Below are 25,743 nucleotides of genomic sequence, written 5' to 3'. Positions count from 1 at the left end.
TACATTGATGTTTCTCTCCCTCTCTCCTTCCCTTCCCCTCTAAAGATAAATAAATAAAATCTTTAAAATTTATCTTATTTAAAAAAAGCTTTCCACATCACACTTCCCTCTGAATACATATAATCTAAGGAAGATTACTTTGTTAAACAAAAGCAACAAATATATGAGCTCCTAGTTTGGGCTTGTGTTATTGATAACGCAGTGAAAAAGATAGTGAAGATCTTGGATTTACAAAACTTTCCTTCTGGTGGAGCAAGACATATAATTAAAAATAAGAAAAGTGATTTGTTATTATGCGGAGGATTCAGAAACAGAATTATATGATGGAGTGACTGGGTTTCTGCCTTAAGTTGGTAAAGAAGCCTTCTCCAAAGAAATAAAACTTCATCTGGAGTTTCAGGGGTGGTTTTCGGGGTGACTTGGAGGAAGTAAAGGGCATTCAAGATAGAGAACCTCCCACAGGCCCTAAGGCAGGAATATGATGCAGACCCTGGCCGGCTGGGTCTCTGTGTTGTGATTGTGAAGAACAAATTCACACGGACAGCATGGCCACTCTCTGAGTGAGAGAGGGCCTCCACCTTGCCTGAACAGGCTTTTATTGCTTTTCTGGGCACAACGCAGGCCTGGTTCCCCGTGGGAGAACCTGTCCGTGGGCGTGGGTTCTGTATGCCTGATCTTGCTTCCCCCTGGCCTTTCTGAGTGGGGGCTGGGCTACATTTTCCACGCCACGCAGAATGGTTCCCTATAGAAATATACTTAATTTGTTCAAAAACACGTTTAACTATAACTTTGTGCATTTGTTTAAATTTTCTTGTCATGAAATACTTTAAGAAAAACTTATTTTTACAAATCTTATGTATATTTTGTGTTTCCAGTACATCCTACACATTTGAATTGGGACTATGATGCTTTAAACCAGAACCTTCATTTGACATCCTGTAATTTGTTTCTATACCTCTTGTATTTCTATTATTATGAATGACTGCTTTGAAAAAGACTATGTTGGAGTGCACCTTCAGGTTACAGATTTTTTTTGTAGTTATTTTTCAGTCCAGTAGAAGAAAAGCCAACTTTATCAGTAAGCAAATCATGGCACATAATAGGACACCTGATTTTTAACTTATCTTTGTCAGTTAAGAAAATGAATGTTCCCAATCTTCCTGATTCTCAGTTATCTGGCTACTGACCAAGTGCCTTGTGGCTATGAAAAATCATTAACTGCCCTGGCTGGTGTAGCTCAGTGGATTGAGCACAGGCCTGCGAAGCAAAGGATTGCCAGTTCAGTTCCCAGTCAGGGCACGTGCCTGGGTTGTGGGCCACGTGAGAGTGGGGGACACGTGAGAGGCAACCACACATTCATGTTTCTCTCCCCCTCTTTCTCTTTCCTTTCTCCTCTCTCTAAAAATAAATAAATAAAATATAAAAAGAAAAGAAAAATCATTAACTGAAAGAATGTATAGTACTGGGAACTTGGAATCAGCCAGGGGACCATATGCAGAAAAGCTAGCTTTAGTAGCATTTTAAGGAATAAGTTGTTCACTAGCTTTTTAGGATATATATCATACTTTGAAATATTTTAATGAATATTATTTCATAAGATTCTATTCAAGTTAGGATTTTTATAGAAAATTTATTCCATGAAATTTATACTTCCATCTAACAAGTATACCCTAAGAATAATTTACTTGATGAATATTTGTTAAATATGCTTTATAGCTTTCCGAAAAATACAAGGAGCAAAGTGACAATAGTCCCTGCTAACAGCTCATGGGGAGAGGGGACAGACAGGCAAAATCTAATACCTAGTCAGGTTTTAATTTCTAGGTGTACCCACCCCATTCCCCAGATCATACCTATGGACAGTTTCAAGCCTTTATTTAAAAATATCATCTTCTCCTTCCCCCATTCTTAATGTCATAGGTGGGCACAGGTTCTTGGTGATCGGGACAAAGAATTGAACCAAACACCCAGAGTTTATAACTGAGAACGTGGGAGCAGGCCAACTCCAAGCAGAGATTGACCTCACGGGCTAGAGGGACTTTATTCTTATAGGGTAGATTCTTCTTGGCTAGTTTTGGTGGACTTTTAGTGCACGTGTGCAAGGAGTTGTATTACTTTAAAGCTACTGTGCATGTGGTCTCCCATGATTTTCCCCGATTAGCCACCAGGGAAAGGGGTTCCACAGTGTTACCAAATTGACCCCTGTTCTCCTGGGGTCCTCCTGTACTAGGTTCTCCTTGCCCATCACCAGAGAATGATAGCTCTCCATGTTAGAGATTGGTGAAAAGGAAAGGAATTATTTATTCAAGTTAACAGATTTAAGAGCAATGACTTAATGTCTTCATCAAAATCCCAGTCCCTTAAAACACCCACAAATACACACAATCCTTCCTTGCTCCCTTTGGCTGGTCTGGGGTACCATATCGCAGGAAAAGAAATAGAAGTCTGTGGCTCAGGCAGCCCCTGGTTCTTCCCAGTAATCCATACTCAGCTGGTCTCCACTTCTTATTCCAAAACCACGTGGCACCTTCTCATGGCCCACCAGCAAGAGTCCTTTCACCCCTTTCCTTCCTGCAGTTTCTCCTGCATTCTTCCAAACTGCTGGGAGCTCTGCATGGTTGCTATATCTTGCTTTCCAGCTTCCTAAGCTGTGTGACAGCTTAGGAGACCCAAAGCCACATGATTCTCCCCTGCCAAAGCTGTGTGGTGGTTCTCTGCCAAAGCCTCGTGGTGATTCTTGTCATGGCTGCCACACCTGGGTTTAAATCCCAGTGCTAATCTTCCTTTGCAGCCCCATTTCCGACTCCTCCCACAATTGGCTATACTTGCCAGCACTCCCGTTTTTTTCAGCTTTACTGGGCTGCCACAGTAAGTCTGGGTAGGCGTGGCCCTGTGGCCTGGAGCCAGTCATCTTCAAGCTTTCAGGAAAGCTCTGTGACCAGGGGGAGTTGCCTCCCAGTTACATCTTGGGTGGAAGTCACTTCCATCCCCCTGGCTCAAAGCATGGCCACAGCTATTTAGCATGTCTATGAAAGCAGTTAAAAGTTATAGATATGTTAAATGGCCATTCTAGAGGTTATCTGCAAAACTGTTGCTGTGCAAAACAATTCAAGTGCCCTGCTCCATGTGTCCCATCCCCCAGCTCAGATTTGTGGGGCTGAGGACATCCCATATTTTTAATATTTCCTGGACACCTTGAGTTCTGGACCCCATTACAAATTCTACTTTTGGGGGCCCTTGGCTGTACCCTCTTACATTAATACCTTGGTAGAGTCAGTAGTTGAGAATAATTATTTGCATTTATATGTTTGTTTTTGATTTACTAAAAGGGGTAGTAAATGGTGACATTGTATCTTTGTTGCTACTAGTGATTAAACACATAACCCATGCATGGACATACTCTGCTATTAAAAAGCTTAAGTACCCCAAGGTCCTATAGTAAAAACTGGCTTTTTTTCCCCAATCAAAGCAGGGTATGGGGACAGAGGGTCTCAAAAAACAAATAAACAAACAAAAACAAATGTCAAAATGCAAAAGTACATGTTTAAATTTCATGCTTCTCAGATGACCCCTGAAACCCAGCAGCCTGAAAATAGCCAATTCCATTGCTGCTATTGATACAATAATTTGGCTGTGTCTGTTAGTTGATCTCCAATTTCGCTGCTACCTGAACTTTTGGATCTTTCAACTGGTAGTTATAAATTAGTAGTTAAATAGAACAACTTTGTTTTTTTTCTTTTTAATCAGTTTCGTAATCAATGTTTGAATACAGCTGTCTCCATTTTCCCACCACCACATTCCCCCACCCCACCCACCCTCACCCTCACTCCTACCCTCTTTGACTTTGTCCATGGGTCCTTTGTACAGATTCCTTGACAACCTTTCCCTTCTATTCCCTGCTGTTTCCCTCCCTGCATCACTCTGGTTACTGTCAATTTGCTCTTAATTTCAGTGTCTCTGATTATATTTTGCTTGCTTCTTTGTTTTGTTAATTAGGTTCTACCTATAGGTGAGATCATATGGTGTTTGTCTTTTACCACCTTACTTCACTTCATATACGGACATGTTGGTAATGCTGGCAGAAGTGGTTTATTATAAAAACTTTATATACCCACAAGCAAGATTTTTTTGTTTTACTTTGTCTCTTTGAAAAGGTGGTAAATGATAACATATACCGAAAGAATCAGAATTGTGTTAGATAATCAGAAAACATGCAAAGACGTGTCAAAGCCAGACAGACTTAAGAAAAGTGAGAAATGGAGGAGATCGGCAGAGGTGCCTAAAGTATTTGCGATTGAGAGGATGCCTGTTTACGTTGTTGGTTAAAGACAACATAGGGATTCATAATGAGAAAATAAAGCCTCAATTTCAGATGTGATTTTAAATATTACTTTGCTGATTCTGCGGGTAAAATATATGCTCTTTAATAAAGGCACTAAAAAGTACTTTTCAAAGATTGTTTTTATTGTTCAGTTACAATTGTCCTGCCTTTTTCCCCATTACTCTCCCCTGCTCTGTCCCCCCCAATCCCACAGTCAATACCCGCATTGTCAGTAACTACGGGTCCTCTATTCATGTTCCTTGGCTTGCCCCTTGCCATTCTTTCCCCCCTTATGCCCCTCCTCCCTCCCTTATTACTGACAGATTGTTCCTTGTTTCTATGCCTCTGGTTCTATTTTGCTCATTTATTTGTTTTGTTCATTAGGTTCCACTTAGAGGTGAGATCGTACCGTATTTTTCCTTCACCACCTGACTTATTTCAGTTAACATAATACACTTCAGTTCTACCATAAGGTTGCAAAGGGTAGGAGCTCCTTCTTTCTTTCTACTGCATAGTACTCCATTGCTTGAATGTACCACAGTTTTTTCATCCACTCATTTACTGATGGGCACTTAGGTTGCTTCCAGCACTTGGCTATTGTAAATTGGGGTGCTATGAACATTGGGGTGCTTAGGTTCTTATGGATTGGTGTTTCAGGGTTCTTAGAATATAATCCTAGCAGTGGAATTGCTGGATCAAAAGGCAGTTCCATCTTTAGTTTTCTGAGGAAATTCCGTATTGTTTTGCACAGTGGCTGCACCAGTCTGCATTCCCACCAACAGCACACTAGGGTTCCCTTTTCTCCACAGCCTTGCCAGCACTTGTTGTTTGCTGATTTATTAATGATGGCCATTCTGACTGGTGTGAAGTGGTCTCTCATTGTGGTTTTTACTTGCATCTCTCTGATGGCTAGAGGTGTTGAGCATTTTCCAGGTGTCTCTGTGGGCCCTCTGTATGTCCTCTTTGAAGTGTCTGTTCAGGTCCTTTGCCTGTTGTTTAGTTGGGTTGCTTGTCCTTTTGGTGTGGAGTGGTTTGAGTTCTTAGAGACATCAAACCCTTTCTAAGGTATGATTGACAAGTATGTATTTCCATATGGTTAATTCCTATTCCATTTTGTTGATATTTTTAAGCCATGCAGAAGCTTTTTAGTTTGATGTAGTCCCATTTGTTTATCCTTTATATCCCTTGCTCCAGAGGATCCATTGGTGAAATTATTGCTGCATAGGATATCCTAAATTTTCCTGCCAATATTTTCCTCTAGGACTTTTATTGTGTCATGACTTATATTTAAGTCTTTTATCCATCTTGAGTTTATTTTTGTGTATGGTGTAATTTGGTGGTCTAGTTTCATTTTTTTGCATGTACTTGTCCAGATCTCCCATCACCATTTATTAAAGATGCTATTTTAAGTCCATTTTATGTTCCTTCCCCCTTTGTCAAATATTCACTGACTCGATTGACATTGGTTTATTTCTGGGTTCTCTATTCTTTTCCATTGATCTATGTGTCTGTTCTTATAACAGTACTAGACTGTTTTGATTACAGTGGCCTTGTAATATAGTCTATTATCAGGTATTGTGATCCCTCCTACTTTGTTCTTCATTCTCAAAATTGCTGCAGCTATTTGGGATTGTTTGTGTATGGTTCCATATACATTTTTGAAATGCTTGTTCTATATCCGTGAAATATGTCATTGGGTTTTTAAAAAGGATTGCGTTGAATCTATGAATTGCTGTGGGTAGTATAGACTTTTTTAAAAAAATTTTAATTGTTGTTAGAGTACAGTTTTCTTTTACTCCCATCCCAGCCCACTCCCCACAGCCCTCCCCACCTCCATTCCATTTCCACATCCCCAGCCTAGTTTTTGTCCATGTGTCCTTTATACTAGTTCCTATAAATCCTTCTCCTTTTCCCCTGAAATTCCCTCCCCTCTCCCCTCTGGTCACTGCCAGCCTGTTCTCTATTTCAGTGTCTTTGATTATATTTTGCTTGTTTGTTTGTTTTGTTGTTTATGTTCCTGTTAAAGATGAGATCATATGGTATTTGCCTTTTACTACCTGGCATAGTTCACTCAGCATAATGCTTTCCAGTTCCATCCATGCTGTTGCAAAGGGTAGGAGCTCCTTCTTTCTTTCTGTTGCATAGAATTCCATTGTATAAATGTACCATAGTTTTTTTTTTTTTTAAAGATTTTATTTATTTATCTTTAGAGGGGAAGGGAAGGAGAGAAAGAGAGGAGGAGAGAAATAACAATGTATGGTCGCATCTCATGGGTCCCATGCTGGGAGCTAGCCTACAACCCAGGCATGTGCCCTGACTGGGAATTGAACTGCGATCCTTTGGTTCACAGGCCCACGCTCAATCCACCGAGCTACACCAGCCAGGGCGTACCATAGCTTTTTGATCCATTCATTTACTGCTGGGCACCTAGTTTGCTTCCAGCACTTGGCTATTGTAAATTGTGCTGCTGTGAACATTGGGGTGCATAGGTTCTTTTGGATTGGTGTTTCAGGGTTCTTAGGATATAATCCTAGCAGTGGAATTGCCAGGTCAAAAGGCAGTTTCATTTTTAGTTTTCTTTTTTTTGTTGTTTTATTTTTTTTATTTAGTTATTTTACATTTTTAGTTTTCTTAGAAAATTCCATGCTGTTTTCCACAGTGGTTGTACCTTGTACCGGTTTACAATCCCACCTAGAGTGCACTAGGGTTCCCTTTTCTCCACAACCTCTCCAGCTTATTGTTTGTTGCTTTGTTTATGATGGCCCTTCTGACCTATGTGAAGTGGTATCTCACTGTGGTTTTAATTTGCATCTCCCTGATGGCTACTGATGCTGAGTACCTTTTCATGTGTCTCTGATCTTCTGTATGTCCTCCTTGGATAAGTGTCTGTTCAAATCCTTTGTCCATTTTTTAATTGGGTTGCTTGTCTTCTTAGAGTGGAGTCGTGTAAGTTCTTTATATATTTTGGAGATTAAACCCTTGTCTGAGGTGTAATTGGCAAATATGTTTTCCCATATAGTTGGTTCTCTTTTTATTTTAATAATTGTTTTCTTTAGCCGTGCAGGAGCTTTTTATTTCGATGAGATCTCATTTGTTTATTCTTTCCTTTATGTCCCTTTCTCTAGGGGACATATCATTAAAAATGTTGCTGTGTGAAATATCTGAGATTTTCCTGCCTATGTTCTTCTCTAGGACTTTAATGATGTCATGGCTTATATCCACCTTGAATTTATTTTTCTGTATGGTTGTAAGTTGGTGCTCTAGTTACATTATTTTGCATGTAGCTGTCCAGTTCTCTTATTTGATAAAGAGGCTATCAATAATTTGGTTTTATGTTGCTGCCCCCTTTGTTGAATATTAATTGACTGTAGAGACTTGGGTTAATTTCTGGGCTCTCTGTTCTGTTCCACTGGTCCATGTGTCTGTTTTTATGCCAGTACCAGGCTGTTTTGATTACAGTGGCCTTGTAATCCAGTTTGGTATCAGGTATTGTGATCCCTCCTACTTTGCTTTTCTTTCTCAAAATTGCAGCAGCTATTTGGGGTCATTTGTGGTTCCATATAAATTTTTGAAGTGTTTGTTCTATGTCTGTGAAATATGCCATTGGTACTTTAATAGGTATTGCATTGAATCTGTAAATTGCTTTAGGTAGTATGGACATTTTGATGAGGTTAATTCTTCCAGTCCATGAACACGGTATATGTTTCCATTCATTTGTGTCTTCCTTGATTTCTTTCTTCAGTGTTGTGTAGTTTTCTGCATACAGATCTTTTATCTTCTTGGTTAGGTTTATTCCTAGGTATTTTATTTTTCTCTTTGCTATATCGAATGGGATTTTTTTCTTGATTTCTGCTTCTGCTGTTTCATTGCGGGTATACAAAAATGCCCTTGATTTCTGAATATTGACTTTGTATCCTGCCATTTTGCCAAATTCATTTATTAGGTTATACAGTTTTTTTGTGGAGTCTGTAGGATTTTCTATATACACTATCATGTCGTCTGCAAACAATGACAGTTTTGTTTCCTCCTCTCTGATTTTGATGCCTTTTATTTCCTTTTCTTGTCTGATCACTGTGGCTAAAACTTCCAATACTATGTTGAATAGAAGTGGTAAAAGTGGACAACCTCATCTTGTTCCTGATCTTAGTGGAAAAGCTTTTAGTTTTTGCCCATTGAGTATGATGTCGGCTGTAGGTCTCTCCTATGTGGCCTTTATTATATTGAAGAATGCTCCCTCCGTTCCCACTTTGCTGAGTGTTTTTATTATAAATGGGGGCTCTACTTTATCAAATGCTTTTTCCGCAGGTATTGATATGATGATGCCATTTTTGTCTTTCCTTTTGTTTATGTGTCGTATTGCATTTACTCATTTGCAATGTTGAACCATCCTTGCTTCCCTGGGATGAATCCCACGTAGTCATGGCTTATGATGTTTTTAATGTATTGTTGGGTGTGGTTTGACAGTATTTGGTTGAGGATTTTAGCGTCTATATTCATCAGCAATATTCCCCTGAAGTTTTCTTTCTTTGTTGTGTCTTTATCTGGTTTTCAGATTAGGATGATGCTGGCTTCATAAAAAGAGTTTGGGAGTCTCCCATCATTTTGGATTTTTTTGAATAGTTTGTGAAGGATAGGGGTTAGTTAGCTCTTCCTTAAATGCTTTGTAGAATTCTCCTGTGAAACCATCCAGTTGAGGGCTTTTGTGTGTTGGGAATTTATTGATTACTGCTTCAGTTTTATCTGCTCTTATTGGTCTGTTCAGGCTTTTTACTTCTTCATTGAGTTTTGGAAGATTATGTTTTTCTAGAAATTTGTCCATTTCACCTGGGTTTTCAAATTTCTTGGCATACAGTTCTGCATAGTAATTTCTTACAATCCTTTGTATTTCTGTGGTGTCAGTTGTAATCTCTCCTCTTTCATTTCTGATTGTGTTTATTTGGGTCCTCTCTTTTTCTTGGTGAGCCTGCTTAAAGGCTTGTCAGTTTTGTTTGTCTTTTCAAAGAACTACCTCCTGGATTCATTGATCCTTAGAATTGTGCTTTTAATATTGATGTCATTTAATTCTGCTCTGATCTTGATTATTTCCTTCCTTCTACTTGCTCTGGGCTGTTTTTGTTGTTCCTCGAGTTCTTGTAGGCATAGGGTTGGGTTGTTTGTTTGAAATGTTTCTATCTTTTTTAGGTAGGCCTGTATTGCTATGAACTTTCTTCTCAGGACTGCCTTTGCTGTTTCCCGTGAGTTTTGTGTTACTGTGAGTGCTTTTCTTTTTGTTTCCGGAAACTTTTTGATTTTTTTTCCTAATTTTATTCTTGACCCAATTCATTGTTTAATAGCATGCTATTCAGTCTCCATTATTTTGAGTGTTTTGGGTTTTTTCCCTTGGGGTTGGTTTCCAGTTTCAGTCCTTTGTGGTCCTAGAAAATGCTTGGTATGATTTCAGTTTTCTTGAATTTGTTGAGGCTTGTTTTGTGTCCTATCATGTGGTCTGTCTTTGAAAATGTTCCATGTGTACTTAGCTTCTTTGGGATGAAGGGCTCTATGTATATCAGTTAAGTGCATTTCATCTAAGGCATTGTTCAATGCCACAATATCTTTGTTGATATTTTGTTTGGAAGATCTGTTCATTTTTGACAGTGAGGTGTTAAAATCTCCTACTATAATTGTGTTGCTGTCAGTATCTTTCTTGAAGTCCTCTAAGATTTTCTTTATGTATTTGGGTGCTCTTATGTTTGGTGCATATATATTTACAGTGTTTATGTCTTCTTGGTGGATTCTTCCTTTGAGTATTATATGGTGACCTTTTGGGTGTCTCTTTATGGCCCTTTTTTTGAAGTCTATTGCTACCCTGGCTTTTTTTTTCCTGTCCTTTTGCTTGAAAAATTTGTTTCCAGCCCTTCACTTTTAGTCTGTGTAGGTCTTTTGTCCTGAGGTGGGTCTCTTGTGGGTCGCATATATGTCAGTCATGCTTTCTTATCCATTCAGCGCTCCAATCCGTGCTCCAATCAAATTTCTCCAATCCATGTCTTTTGACTGGAGCATTTAATTCATTTACATTTAAGGTTATTATTGATAGGTACACATTCATTCCATTTTTGTACCTATGTTCTCTCTCTCTCTCTTTCTCTCTTTTTCTTCTTTTCCTTAAAGTAGTCCGTTTAGCATCTCTTGCAGAGCTGGTTTGGTGGTGGTATAGTCTTTTAGACTTTTTTTTGTCTGGGAAGCTCCTATCTTGATTGAGAGCCTTTCTGGGTAGAGTAGCCTTGGTTGCAGGCCTCTGGTTCTCCTTACTTGGAATATTTCTTGCCATTCTCTTCCGGCTTGGAGCATTTTCATTGAGAAGTCAGCTGCTAACCTTATCGGGGCTCCCTTGTGTGTTACTTCCTATTTCTCCCTTGCTGCCTTTAAGATTCTCTGTTTGTCTTGAAATTTTACCATTTTAATTATGATGTGTCTTGAAGTGGGCCTCTGGGTTCCTCTTGATTGGGACTTTCTGTGTTTCCTGGATTTTTGGTGATTTTTTCTCTCACCAAATAGGGAAGTTTTCCATCATTATTTTTTCAAGCAGGGTTTCTGTCCCTTGCTCCTTTTCTTTCTCTTTCTGGTATCCCTGTTATATGGATATTATTACATTTCACGTTGTCCTGCATTTCCTTTAACCGCTATTAGTTCTTTCCAAGCCTCTTCTTTTTCTTGCTCTTTCTCATTTTTTTTAACCTTGTTATCCAGCTTGCTGATCCAATTTTCTGCTTCCTGTATCCTGCTTTTGATTCCTTCTGCTGTGTTCTTTAGTTCAGAAATTGTATTCTTCATTTCCTCTTGGCCCTTGTTGATAGTTTCTGTTTCCTTTTTCATGCTGATATAGTTTGCAGTGAGATCACTGTAGCTTCCCTGTAGTTTCTGGTAATCTGTGAGCTCACTGAGCTTCCTGATAACCACTGCTTTGAACTCAGTATCTGATAGTTGAGTTGCCTCTATTTTATTTAGCATTCTTTCTGAGGCTTCCTCCTTTTCTTTTATTTGGGGATTGTTTCTTTGTCTTCCCATTGTTTGTGAGACTCTTCTTGTTAGCCTCAGCTTCTTCAGTTGATCTGTTCTGACTCCCTGGGTTTATACTGTGAACTTCTGTGGTAGAATATTGGGAGGGGGGCTCTGCTTGGGGAGGAAAGGTGGCCAATCTCTCAAAGGAGAAGGGCCAAGAGCCTTTTCCTCAATGGGCTTTTATTGGGTTCATTTTGCATAGGAAAACAGGTAAAACTCATTAATCATTGTCAGGCAGTAAGGACCAAATAATAGATAACATACAAAAAACTCTGAGTGCTTATTCTGAGTCAGGGTCTGTTAGCTAAAGGGCTACAAAACTTTGGGAAACAAACTCTTTTCCTGCTCAGATTCTTATCATTTAATTGAGAGCATTCTTAGCAAGACAGGTTTCATAGGAGTTTATGTATTCTTTCTTAGGCCTGATTGCCCTGGGGAACCAGCCCTTTCCAGCACAGGGCAACACCCACCAACCAGTATTATTTCAGTTTTAAGTCAGGCAGGGGAAGTAAGGCAGCCAAGAGACTGGGAGACTTCTTGCGCACAGAATGAGGACTCAGGCTATTTCAAAGCCAAAGGGCGAGGGTCCATCACCCCCTTTTGCTATATCCCCCAAGTCATTCCCTGGGGCCTCCCTGTGATCGTGCCTGTTTCAGCTCATTCTCCCCTATAGGAATCTTACCCATCATTGGCTAACTGATCAAGCATTGGGGGCCAGGCAGGGTGAAGAAAAAGGAGCAGAAGCAGCGCTCCTGCCAGGGAGATAAGCTTTGTCTCCTCAGTGGCTTATGGTCGGAAGGTCACTGACTCAGTCTTAGCCATGGGGGGGTTACAGTTTCTGAAACCAGGCAGGGTGGTTCCCAACAGAATACCTGTGAGATTCAGTGGTGCAGTCTCCTTGATCTCCCAAGCTCACTGGTCTTGGGCTGTTGTTTAAGTTGGCTCTGTGTTTGTCTTTGGGTTTTGATTGTTGTTGGGTCTTTCTTTGGTGGGTCCTTTCCACCAGCTGGTTAACTGAGGGTCAGTCTGTCTTACCACCTGTTGTATTTTTGTTGTGCTAGTTTGGGCAGGTTGTGTTGAAGCTGGTTCTTCTGTATGTACAAAGTTTTGAGGATTCTCTCTTGCTCTTGTTCAGTTGTTTGTTCTGGGTAATTTCTCCACCATTTAGTTGTACTTCCAGCTAGGTCCTGTACTGAGGTTAGTGTGGCTTCCACTCCCTCCTTCACCTTCTTCTGTTGTTATCTGCTGGTGGTTCCTTTGTTGTTGGGTTTCCTCTTCCAGTGGGTATCCTGGTGTTCACAGCTTCCACTTACTCTTTTTCGTGATCATTTGGAGGGGGAAAGCAAAATGGTTTAAGACAGCAAGAGAGTATTTTACGATATTTACAGTAGCAGCCAGTAGAGAAGAGATAGGAGATCGTTTGGCTATGTATAGTGTTAACCTTGATATTCCACCCAACTAGCCACTTTTTAGAAAGGATAGAAAGAAGATAAGGCTTTTGTTGAGGAGGGAAGGATTGTAAATTGGATCTAGAGAGCAGTGAGGTTATGGGAGGTCAGATTCTGAGGTAAGGTGAGAGTAAAGGATAGTATATAGGTGTAGTGTGTGAGAGAATAGAGTTAACCACTACAGTAATAGGGTTCAGGAAACTGTGAAGTGGGCTAAGATCTGGGAGGGGTGTTGTGTAGTATTTACAATTATATGGATCAGCTATTATTTACAGCAATAATGGAGCAACAATCATATGACAGACTCTGTGTGATCTGGATAACAAGGATAGGGAGTATAGGACCTTGAGTAGTATGCTAGTGGAATATAGGTGAAGTGAAGGACAGTAAATTAGCAATACACTATGCATGAGAGGACAGGGGAAACCTGTCAAATGATACAATATAACCAGCCAAGGAAAGAAGACTATACAGAAACAGGAAGAATACAAAATTACTATTAAAACAAAAGATGTAAGAATAATGGGAAAAATAATACAACTATGCAGTAACTTGCAGGTTCTCTGTAATAGCAAAGTGAAGTTTGTCTCACTGTCTCAGCTGTTGGGGTGGCCCCCTATTTGTGTCCAACTCTGGTCTTTTCACAGTTCAAGGTTTTTTTGTCTTGCTTTTGGGTATTTAAAATTTTAAAAAGCAGAAGGAAAGAAGAAGATAAAATTGGAAAGAAAGGAAGAAGGAGTAAAACAAGAAAGAAGGAAAGACAGGAAAAAGGAATCGAGAGATGAAAAAATAATAAAAATTAAAAAATAAAAAATTACTTAAAAAAATAAAGCCTTTTACTGTTTTTTCTGGTCTTGCTGGCTGCAGCAGGCTGAGGAGCATTTGGTATTGCTTTCTCCCTGATCCACACTCAGCCTTACGCGCACTCTCCTCACAGCTAGCCTGGCGCCTCTCCCCGGGGTCTTGGGTGTGGGATCCAGGCCTTCCTCACTTTGTCCGGGGTTATCACTGTGGGCTGGGGCCTTCTGTAGAGCACATTCTCCCTTGGTTTTGGGAGCACGTGCTTGGCTAGGCCACCTTCAGTCTCACAGGTTTGAGCACCCACCCTTCCCAGTGCTATGGGGGTGCGCAGGGCTAAGTCACCTTGGGAGCTGCCCGGCTGGGTAGGGAGGAGGCTAGAGCAGTTGCTACAGGAGCATTCCCCAAACAGTGTCTCTTTTTCACTTTTTCTTTTTGATAAATTCCTCCTACCGAAGCCTTCACCTCCCTACAGTGGCCTGGCCTCTTGCACAGCCCAGTTCTCCAGCCTGATTGGGGACTATCGGGGTCAGGGCCTGTCACAGCCTGACTCTCAACTCTCCCCAGCTGACATCCACAGACTCCATGGGTGCTCACACACCCCGTCCCCCACCCCATGTGTTTGCCACTTAGTCCTTATTCCCCTTTCTGCGACTTCAAGCAACCAAGTCTTTCCCAGTGATGCTCAAACCTTGTTTGGCCAGGGAGGGAGCAGTTGACCCAGCTCTCTCCCAGGAACCCTGTGGCAGAGCTGCTGAGCACTGGCCTTGGGATTGCAGCTGCCCTGGTCCCTGGGCTGGTCCCTGGGACCTTATTGTCCTGAAGCACTCTCCTTACTGCCTGGTTTTTCAATGTCCACTACAACTTTTGCTCTCCTATTTTTATTGGGCTACTGTTGGCTGTTTGCTCTGTTCATCCATGGATCAGCTAGGTTTTCCTCCTGTGTGTAGGTGGAAGTGGAATCTGCTCCCTCCTACCTTGCCACCATCTTCCTCCTCCTGGACGTTTTGATGTTAATTCTTCCAAAACATGAACATGGTACATGTTTCTATTTATTTGTGTTTTCCTTAATTTCTTTCTTCAGTGTGGTGGTTTCTGAGTACAGGTCTTTTATACCTTCTTGATTAGGTTTATTCCTAGCCACTTTATATTTGTTCTTGCTGTAGCAAAGGTTTTCTTTTTTTCAAATTTCGTTTTCTGATATTTTATTGTTGGTGTACAAAAATGCCTTCGATTTGTGAATATTGACTTTGTACCCCACTGTTTTGCTAAAGTCACTTACTGGGTCAAGTAGTTTTTTGGTGGAATCTAAAGGGTTTTCCATGTATACTACCATGTTATCTGCAAACAGTGACAGTTTACCTCCTCCTTTCCAATTTGGACACCTTTTATTTCTCTTTATTGTGTGATCACTGTGACTAGAACTTCCAACACTATGTTGAATATAAGTGGTGAAAGTAGACATCCTTGTCTTGTTCCTGATCTTAGTGGGAAAGCTTTTAGTTTTTGCCCATTCAATATGATGTTGGCTGTAGGTTCCTCATATATGGTCTTTATTATGTTGTGTTTTGCTCTGTCTAATCCCACTTTGCTAAGTGTTTTTTTGTAAATGGGTGTTATACCTTATCAAATGCTTATGATTATGTGATTTTTTTGTCTTTCCTTTTGTTTATGTGATGTATTATGTATATTGGTTTGTGAATATTATACCATCCTTTAATCCCTCCAATGAATCCCACTTGATTGTGGTGTATGATTTTTAATATATTGTTGTGGTGTGTTATTTGCCAATATTTTGTTGAGGATTTTAGCTTCTGGGTTCATCAGTTATATTGGCCTATGGTTTTTTTCCTTGTTGTGTCTTTATCTTGTTTTGGGATTAGGATGATGCTGGCCTCACAGAAAATGTTTGGAAACTTCCCTCTTCTTGGACTTTTTTGGAATAGTCTGAGAAGAGTAGGGGTTAGTTCACCCTTACATGTTTTATAAAATTCTCTTGAAACTGTCCAGTGCTTTTGTGTGCTGGGCATTTTATGATTATTTCTTCAGTTTCACTAGCTGTTTTGGGTCTCTTTAGGCTCCCTGTTTCTTCTTGCGTAGTTTTGGAAGATAATATTTTTCTAGAAACTTGTCCATTTCACCCATGTTTTTAATGTTTTTGGCATGTAGCTATTCATAGTAATTTCTTACAATCCTTTGTGTTTCTATGGTGTCAGACTAATATCTCCTCCTGCATTTCTGATTTTATTTATTTGGGTCCTGTCTCTTTTTTTCTTGATGAATCTGGGTAAAGACTTTTCGATTTGTTTACGTTTTCAAAGAAGCAGCTCCTGGATTGATTGAGTCTTTGAACTGTTGTTTTAGTCTATGTCATTTAATTCTGCTCTGAACTTGGTTATTTCCTTCCTTCTTCTGGCTCTGGTGTTTGTTTTTGTTCCTCTAGTTCTTACAGCTTTTGTGTTATGTTGTTTATTTGAAATGTTTCCATCTTTTTTAGGTAGGCCTGAATTGATTTGAACTTTCCTCTCAGGACTGCCTGCGCTGTGTCCCATAGGTTTTGAACTATTTTGTGTTCGTTTTTTATCTGTTTCCAGAAACTTTTTGATTTTTTTCTTGATGTCATTATTAACTCATTCATTGTTTAATAGCACGTTGTTTAATCTTCATGAATTTGAATGTTTTTGAGTTTTTTCATTGAGGTTGGTTTCTAGTTTCAGGCCCATGTGGTCTGTAAAAATGCTTGATATGATTTCAGTTTTCTTGAATTTGTTGAGACTTTTTTTTGTATTCTGTCACGTGGTCTGTGTTTGAAAATGTTCCATGTGCCTTTGAAAAGAATGACATTTTGCTTCTTTGGGATGAAAGTTTCTATATCAGTTAAGTCCATTTGATCTAGGGCATTATTCAATGCCTCAATATCTTTGCTGAAATTTTATTTGGAAGATCTATCCATTTTTGACGGTTGGGTGTTAAAATCCCCTAGTTTAAGTGTGTTGCTGTTTATATCTTTCTTGAAGTCCTCCAGGATTTTTCTTATATATTTGGGTGCATATATATTTACAGTGTTTATGTCTTGTTGGATTTTTCCATTGAGTATTATCAAGTGTCTTCCTGGGTCTCTTTTTATGACCTTTGTTCTGAAGTCTATTTTCTCTGAAATGAGTATTGCTACCCCAATAATTTTTCCTGCCCATTTGCTTGGAATATATTTTTCAGTCATTCACTTTTAGTCTGTGTAGGTCTTTTGTTCCAAGGTGGGTCTCTTGTAGACAGCATTTGTCCTGGTGATGTTGTCTTACCCATTCAGCTACCCTGTATCTTTTGTTTGGAGCATTTAATCTATTTATATTTAAGGTTACTACTGATAGGCACTTATTCATTGCCATTTTTTACTTTTGTACCTGTGTTCTTCTCCTTCACTCTACCTATAACTTTATCTTCTTAAAGCAGCCCCTGTAGCACATCTTCCAGTGCTGATTTGGTGGAGGTGTTCTTTAAATCTTCTTTTGTCTGGGAAACTCTATTTTATTTTAAATGACAGCATTGTTAGGTAGAGTAGCTTTGGTTGTAGGCCTTTGCTTTTCATTACATGGAATATTTCTTGCCATTCCCTTCTGCCTTATACTGTTTCTGTTGAGAAATCAGCTGCTATCCTTATTGGAGCTCCCTTGTCTATTACTTTCTGGTTCTCCCTTGCTGCTTTTAAGATTCTATGTCTTTAAGTTTTGGCATTTTTAAGTATGATGTGTTTTGGAGTAGACCTATTTAGGTTCATCTTGATTGGGATCATCTGTGCCTCCCGAACTTACATGGCTTTTCCCCCTCCAGTTTAGGGAAGTTTTCTATCGTTTTTTCAAACAAGTTTTTCTAGCCATTTTTCATTCTCTTCTCCTTCCAGAATTCCTGTGATGAGAATGTTGTCACCTTTCTTGTTGTCCTGAAGTTCCCTTAAGCTGTCTTCATACTTTATGCGCCTTTTTTCATTTTGTTGCTCCACCTGTGAGTTTCTGTCTTGTCTTTTAGCTCACTAATTCAGTCCTCTGCTTCATCCAGCCTGCTTGGAATTCTCTCTAGTGAATTGTTTCATTTTAGATATTCTTCTTTTCTTCCTGGTTCTTGTTTCTACTTTCTGTTTCTTTTTTCATGCTGTTGTAGTTCCCACTCAGTTCCTCGTAGTTGTCACTGAGTTCCTTGAGCATCCTCATTGTATTTGTGTGGGTTCTCCTGTTGGACTTGGTCCTTACTTGCTGGTGGCATCTTTGTTTCTGGGTTCTCTGCTGTAGCAGATGTAATGGTATCACAGCTCCCACCTTGTGTTTTTATGCGCTATTGTACAGGCGTTGGTTAACAAGCAGTATTACCAGACAACCAAACCTACGCCTGCAAAAAGAACTCCCTATCATATCAGCAATCTGAACTGAAATTGTGTCAAGATTAGTAAAGGTGAAGAGAGATTACAAAAAGTATGACAAAGGGACATGAGGTGATAGGGGAACATGTTATTGTGTGGGAAGAGGGAGGATAATTGATAAAGGTAAGGATAGAACTAAGGTCGAAAAAAGAGGGAGAACAAAATTTAAAATGTAAGTAGAACACGGAAGGTTGATGGGAACAATGGGGTAAGAAAAGGGAAGAGTATTATACTATGAGGTTTGAAGTCAAATTGAAAAGGTATTTGACCAACAGGAGCAAAATTGCAGAAAACCACAGCAGAGTCCATAGCAATGACAGAATGAAGTTTAATAAAGGTAGAACGGGAATAGGAATATTGTAGAAATGAGAAAAGTGAATATGAGATGTCTCCCAAAAAGGGAAATGATTTCGAGAGGATGAGGAAGCAAACTAATAAGAATAAAGAGTAAAGCATGGTTGAGAGAGGGGAATAAAAATGAAATAAAATTTCTCGCTGAACTGATTAGGAGCAGGGGGAAGATGAAATGGAGTAAGACAGGGAGAGCATTCTATGGAATTTAAAGTAGAAACAAGTAGTGAACAAATATAAGTTCATTGGAGAAGTACAGCAATAGCTGTATTTCACCCACCTACCCACTGTTTACATAGGGTGGAAAAGAAATAAGGCTCTTCTTTTTTTTTTTTTTTTATTGATTATGTCATTACATTTGCTCTATTCCCCCCTCCCTTCCCCTCCACCCTGCATACCCCTCCCCCACCATTTCCCCCTTTAGTTCATGAACATGTGTCTCAAATTCTTTAGATTCTGTATTTCCCATGCTATTCTTGCCCTCCCCCCATCTATTTTCTATCTACTGTCTATACTACTTATTTTCTGTACCTTCTTCCCCCTTCTCCTCCTCCCACTCCCCTGTTGCTTACCCTCCATGAGATCTTCATTTCTATGGTTCTGCTCCTGATCTAGCTATCCTCTTAGTTTGCTTTTGTTTTAGGTGTGGTTCTTAATAACTGTGAGTTTGCTGTCCTTTCACTGTTCATCTTTTTTATCTTCTTTTTCTTAGGTAAGTCCCTTTAACATTTCATATAGTAAGGGCTTGGTGATGATGAACTCCTTGAATTTGGTCTTATCTGAGAAGCACTTTATCTGTCCTTCCATTCTAAATGAAAGTTTTGCTGGGTAGAGCAATCTTGGTTGTAGATCTTTGGTTTTCATGACTTGGAATACCTCTGTCCAGCCCCTTCTTGCCTGTAAGGTCTCTTTTGAGAAATCAGCTGACAGTCTGATGGGAACTCCTTTGTAGGTGACTGTCCCCTTAGCTCTTGCTGCTTCTAGGATTCTCTCCTTCATTTTTAATTTTGGCTAATGTAATTATGATGTGCCTTGGTGTGTTCCTTCTTGGGTCCAACTTCTTTGGGACTCTCTGAGCTTCCTGGATTTCTCGGAAGTCTATTTCCTTTGCCATCTTGGGGAAATTCTCCTTTATTATTTGTTCAAATAATTTTTCAACTGGTGGTTGTGCCTTTCCCCCTTCTGGTACCCCTATAATTCGGATGTTGGAATGTTTAAAGATGTCCTGGAGGTTCCTAAGCTTCTCCTCATTTTTCTGAATTCTTATTTCTTCATTCCTTTCTGTTTGATCATTTTTTTCTTCCGTCTGGTCCTCTCCCTTGATTTGAATCCCAATTTTCTTTTCATGACTATTGGTATCTTTTGTATCAGCATTCATTTCAATTAATTTAGCTTCCATATGTTTCTCTAATTTGTGACTAAAATCCACCAGTTCTGTAAGGATCTTTATAACCAGTGTTTTGAACTGTGCATCTGAAAGACTGGCTATTTCTTCATCACTTAGGTCTATCGGTTCTGGGGCTCTGAGTTGTCCTAGAGCCATTTTTGGTCTATTCGTGCTGTTAAGTGAGCGGAGCGAAGCCTTAGTTGTTTACCAGGGACGGGCGACCCAGGTCGCTGGTTTGTGACGCTGTGTGTGGGGGCGTGGTCAGAGAGGGAGCAATGGCGTTCCTCTCCGCTAGCCCAGCGCATCCAGTCACTCAAACGCCTCGGGCTTGCTTATCCAATCCTAATTTTGCGAGCCTGCTGCACCGCGCAGGTTTCCCTTGTCACTGGTTTCTCCGCACGTAAATGCGCGCAACCTACCGATCCACCGCGCCTCTTCCCTGTGCGCTCCGGCAGCCAGCTCGCTGGCGATCAGCGCCCTTGGTTGCCTGGTGCGCACCGCCCGGGGAATTTTTTCTTGCTAACCTGCTCCGCTGCTGGCCTTGCTCCTCGTACTGGTCCAGCCGAGTATCTAGTTGTCCTTTGGACTCCGTATTGTCGATTTTCCGTGTGGCTTGGTTGTGACTGCTGTTAAAAATAGTTGTTCTTAGATTTGGTTGTGCACAGAGGTGAGGTGGAACCTCCACCTACTTCTCCATCTTGGCGGAAGTCAAGGCTCTTCTTATAAGAGGGAAAAATAGTGTGAGCTACCTTAAGAAAGCAGAGTGCTTATGCAAGGTTAGATGGAGGATAAATAGTGAGGGTAAGGGGTAGGAACATGGCTTAGTGTGAGCGAAAATAAAGTTTACCACAACAGTAGTAAAGCTCAGGAAGATGGTGAAATGGATTAAGACCGGGGAAAGGTGCTGTGTGGGATTTGGAATAACAATAATATGAAAAGAATATATAATATGAATAAAAAGTAAAAGACCAAGAGTAGTGAGTTATTTGGAATATGAGTGAAGTGAAAGAAGAAAAATTAAAATGCTGTATGAAAGGGAGAAAAAGTAAACAAAAACAAACCCCCCAAAACTAAATAAATGAAAAGAAAGAAATAAAAAAAACATGCTAGTTCTGATGAAGAACAAGGTGAAATTTGTCTTACCTGTTGGTGCTCGCCCTCTGGCCTCTTTCTGGATCCATCTCTGGTTTTCTCTCAGCCCCAGTTTGTTGAGGAGTTGTCCAAATTTTAAAATTTATATACATACTTTTTTTCAGTTTCCCATACCAGTGTATTCTTACTGTATTTTTTCACATTTTTAAATTGTTGTTCGAGTATAGTTGTCTCCATTTCCCTCCCACCACTCCCCCACTCCCAGCTATCCCCACCTACCATCCTTGTTCCTAACTTGCCTTTGCCTTTGTCCTTGTCCTTGTCCATGTGTCCTTTCTACATGTTCCTGAAATCCCTTCCCCCTTTCCCCCCATTACCTCCTCCCACCTCCCCTCTGGTTACTGTCAGTAATTTCAATGTCTCTGTATTTTGCTTGCTTGTTTCTTTCATTGATTAGATTCCACATATAGGTGAGATCATATGGTATTTGTCTTTCACCACCTGGCTTATTTCACTTAGCATAATGCTCTCCAGATCCATCTGTGCTCCTATATCTATGCTGTAGGAGCTCCTTCTTTCTTTCTGTGGCATAGAATTCCATTGTGTAAATGTACCATTGCTTTTTATACACTCATTTACTGATGGGCACTTAGGTTGCTTCCAGCAGGCTTTTGTAAATTGTGCTGCTGTGAACATTGGGGTGCATAGGTTCTTTTGAATTGGTGTTGCAGGATTCTTAGGGTCTAGTCCCCAGCAGTGGAATTGCTGGGTCAAAAGGGAGATTCATTTTTAGTTTTCGTAGAAAATTCCGTACTGTTTTCCATAGTGGTTGTACCAGTCTGCAATCCCACCAACAGTGCACTAAGGTTCCCTTTTCTCCACAACCTTGCCAGCACTTGTTTGTTGATTTGTTTATGATAGCCATTCTGACCCCTCCGAAGTGGTATCTCATTGTAGTTTTAATTTGCATCCCTCTGATGGCTAGAGATATTGAGCATCTTTTCATGTAACTCTGGATCCTCTGTATGTCTTCCTTGGAGAAATGTCTGTTCAAGTCCTTCACCCACTTTTTAATTGGGTTGCTTGTCTTCTTAGAGTGGAGTCATGTAAGTTCTTTATATATTTTGGAGATCAAACTCTTGTCTGAGGTATCATTGGCAAATATATTTTCCCATACGGTTGGTTCTCTTTTCACTTTAAGGATGTTTTCTTTAACCATGCAGAAGCTTTTTATTTTGATGAAGTCCCGTTTGTTTATTCTTTCCTTTATGTCTCTTGCCCTAGCGGTTATATTGGTAAAACTATTGCTGTGTGGAATATGAGATTTTTCTCTGTGTTCTCCTCTAGGACTTCTATGGTGTCGTCATGACTTATATTTAAGTCTTTTATCCACCTTAAATTTATTTTTGTGTATGGTGTAAGTTGGTGATTGAGTTTCATGTTTTTGCATGTAGCTGTCCAGATGTGTCAACACCATTTGTTGAAGAGACTGTTGTTACTCCATTTATGCTTCTGCCCCCTTTCTTGAGTATTAATTGACCTCAGAGACTTGGGTTTATTTCTGGACTCTCTAATCTGTTGCATTGATCTGTGTGTCTGTTCTTATGCCCCTACCAGACTGTTTCAATTACAGTGGCCTTATCATATAGTTTGATATAAAGTAATGTGATCCCTCCTACTTTGTTCTTCTTTCTCAAAATTTCTGCAGCTATTTGGGGTTGTTTATGGTTTCATATAAATTTCCAAAATATTTGTTCTAGATTTGTGAAATATGTCATTGGTATTTTCATAGGAATTACATTGAATTTATAAATAGCTTTGGATAATATGGACATTTTGATGATGTTCATTCTTCTAATCCATGAACATGGTACATGCTTTCATTTGTGTCTTCCTTGATTTCTTTCTTCAATGTTGTGTAGTTTTCTGAGTACAGGTCTTTTACCTCCTTGGTTCAGTTTATTCCTAGGTACTTTATTTTTTTTTGTTGCTATATTAAATGGGATTTTTTCTGTTTCTGACATTTCAGTGTTGGTGTACAAAAAATGCCTTTGATTTCTGAATATTGACTTTGTATCCTGCTGTTTTGCCAAATTCACTTATTAGGTCAAGTTTTTTGGTGGAGTCTATAGTGGATAGTCCAACTTCTGACACACTTCCTGTATATCTCCTTGCCCTGCCTGTAGAGGGAGCCTCTCTTGCGATTGAGAAGTAAAATCTCAGTGTCTCACTTGAGAGGCACTGTTCAGTCTTCTGGGAAGAGTGCGGGTGTATTTCTCCTGCCCCTATACCTCCTGTCTTAGTCTATTCCACTGTATTTCCAATAATGTATAGTTTCTGCTTAAATAGCTGTTCGTTTCATGGTTGGGTGGGGGGGGGGGCAGGTGGCAATCTGTGTGTGTCAGCTCTCTTCTGCTCGGTGTCATCTGCAGCTCTGCATTTCAGGCAAGTCTGGGCGGTGTTCTGAATCCCCTTTATTGTACCCTATCTTAATGTCCTGTTTCAATGGCCTCAGTGAAATAGGGCAATAGGTCCCAGTGTACTTTGTCTCCCTGTGGGGAGTTCAAAATGGGCCCTTTTCAGCATTAACCTTGTTGTCTTACTCTTAGAAAAAACAAAAACAAAAGCCTCCCTTTGGTGGTTAAGCCTGCCCAGCTGGTTTTGCAGATCTTTACAGCTCCTACAGACAATTGGGGATTGGGCTCAATTTTTCCCTTCTTGTGGTTCTGCCAAGAATGGGGCTCAGTCTGGCCTATAGTAAACAGGTGCACACTGCCTTCAGAGCATTCCGTGGCCTGTACTCTCTGCTCTGCACTGTTGCACCAGGCTGGTCCCAGAAACCATCTCACTTTGCACCCCTTTGATTAATTTGCCAGGTGTGCTGAGGGGGTAGCAAATCGTGCCCACAATCCTCCCTCCTTGTTGGCTGGCAGCTTCGCACGCCAGTTCCCTGTGCACCACTAATCAGTTCCTCTTTTGAAAAAAGTCTCTGTGGACACTGCTGTGGCTTGGAGCCGCTGTCCCGCTTTCCACACACTTCAGCTCTCTGGCAAGTCAAGAGTCTATCCCAGTAGGCCAACAGCGGCCCTATTCTTCCCCCAGCTTCTGGTACAGCCAGAATCACCCCCACTCTCTGGTACTGTCCCTGCTGGTGACCACCATGCCCACTTGGGTGCTCTGCCAGCTGTATGTATGCAGCCTGTCTTTTCCCGGCAACTTCACATATTGAAGTCGCTCCAGGCACAGTCTGTGGTCTCTGACCCTGGGAGGGGAGGGAGTCGCAAGACTACTATCCCTGACCCAGCTCTCTTCCAGTATTGGCCCCGTAGCAGCCGTGGTTTCTGGCGCCATGCCAGGGGACTTTCACTGTCAGCCTATAAAACATCCTTACTGCCTGTTTCAAAGCATCCTTTGCACATGTTTCCAAACTTTGTATCAGGTAAGATTCTGTTCACTGTTCACTTTGTTTAATTGAACCATCATGTAAGTGTCTCACTTGGGTGCCCGAGCAAGTAGGATCAGCTCCCACCTACTTTGCTGCCGTCTTCTGCTCTTCGGCTAAAAAGTGTTTAAAAAACCCACATCAGTGTAATTTCGCCACCCAGAGGTATTGGGTTGGCCAAAAAGTAAGTTCGGTTTTTTTTGGTAAGATGGCTATAGTAGCACTTATTTGTCTTTAACTTTGTTTGGAACAACTTTGTTAGATCGTATTGTGACAGCTTCTATTTAAATACATCAGCATGTATTTTTAAAAAACTTATCAAAATTGGTGAGATTTTGTGTAGCCATTTTAATATTGAGGCTGGAAGGAAATACTCAACATTTTCAGCATATTATGTTTTATTATTTCAAGAAACATAAAAACGCAACTGAATGTCAAAAAAAGAAAGATTCGTGCACTGTATGGAGAAGGTGGTGTGACTGATTGAATATGTCAAAAGTAGTTTTCAAAGTTTTGTGCTAGAGATTTCTTGTTTTTCCTTTTTCTTTTTTACAAAATAGTCATTACTTATATTTTCAAAAAGAAAAAAATTAACATTTGGGACCTCTCCCCTGTAGGAAGGGGAGTGAACTGGAAGGGACAGAACTGGCTCCTGCACAGGCGCAGGTACAGACAGCTGAGCAGTTGGGGCTGGGATTTTTTCACACAGCATTAATAATAAAATTTCCTTTTCTCTTCTCTTTTTTTTTTTTTTTTTAAAGAAAAGGGGGTGGGGGAAGAACAAGAAATGAAATCAGAGAAAAATGCCAAAAAAACATTTTCCACAATATCTAAAAACAGAGAACCATAGTTCTTGTCAAGACAGTATGAATTCTGGGTGAATTTTTTTCCAGTTTTCAACAGTAATAAAGGTTTTCTGCAAAAGCCACCACATCAGAACACTCATCTTCCGGATCAAATCACCTCCCTCTCCTTTCACCTTCACTTGTCACTTTTCATAAAGGGATAAAAGGATATATCCTGTTCTTGCAAACAGTAAGTGCTAACAACCAGGGAGCTCTTCTGATACTTGTAGGATAGTGAGGAGTTTTTCGAAAATATCCAAGTTTCAGCACAGTTGGATGGACTGAAACTTCTCTCAGTGTAAATAGTACTGGAATCTACAAACCGATTTTTGAGAAATTCTGCAAAAATCCTTTCTTCTTTCCTTTTCTTTCCCCTTGTCTTAAAACTAAATGTCCTTTAGTCTTTTTCCCTTTTGCTCCAGGCATCTGATGATTTGTTCTGCTCAGTCAGATGCAGACAGGTTTCTCCAAGTCCCATCCCACTAGGATGTCCTCAGGGCCAGTGCCTAAACTGAATCCCCACAGGATCGCACTCGGCCAGGCCAAAGGGAACACAGTGACACAGCAGCAGGGTTTTCACTCGGTTGAACAGCCCGGAGTCCCTGGCCCT

The 25,743-nt window shown here is 40.3% G+C and overlaps 1 protein-coding gene across 1 annotated transcript in view; it reads left to right on the top strand.

The window, feature by feature from the left end:
- The window catches only part of TSPAN3 (tetraspanin 3), a 79,353-nt gene that overhangs the window by 5,078 nt on the left and 48,532 nt on the right, over window positions 1–25,743 (top strand). The window lies entirely within an intron of this gene.

This window comes from Artibeus jamaicensis, unplaced genomic scaffold (assembly GCF_021234435.1).
Source record: "Artibeus jamaicensis isolate MK-2021 breed Jamaican fruit bat unplaced genomic scaffold, CSHL_Jam_final scaffold_286, whole genome shotgun sequence".
Lineage (NCBI taxonomy): Eukaryota > Metazoa > Chordata > Mammalia > Chiroptera > Phyllostomidae > Artibeus > Artibeus jamaicensis.
This window is presented reverse-complemented; position numbering and strand designations above follow the sequence as displayed.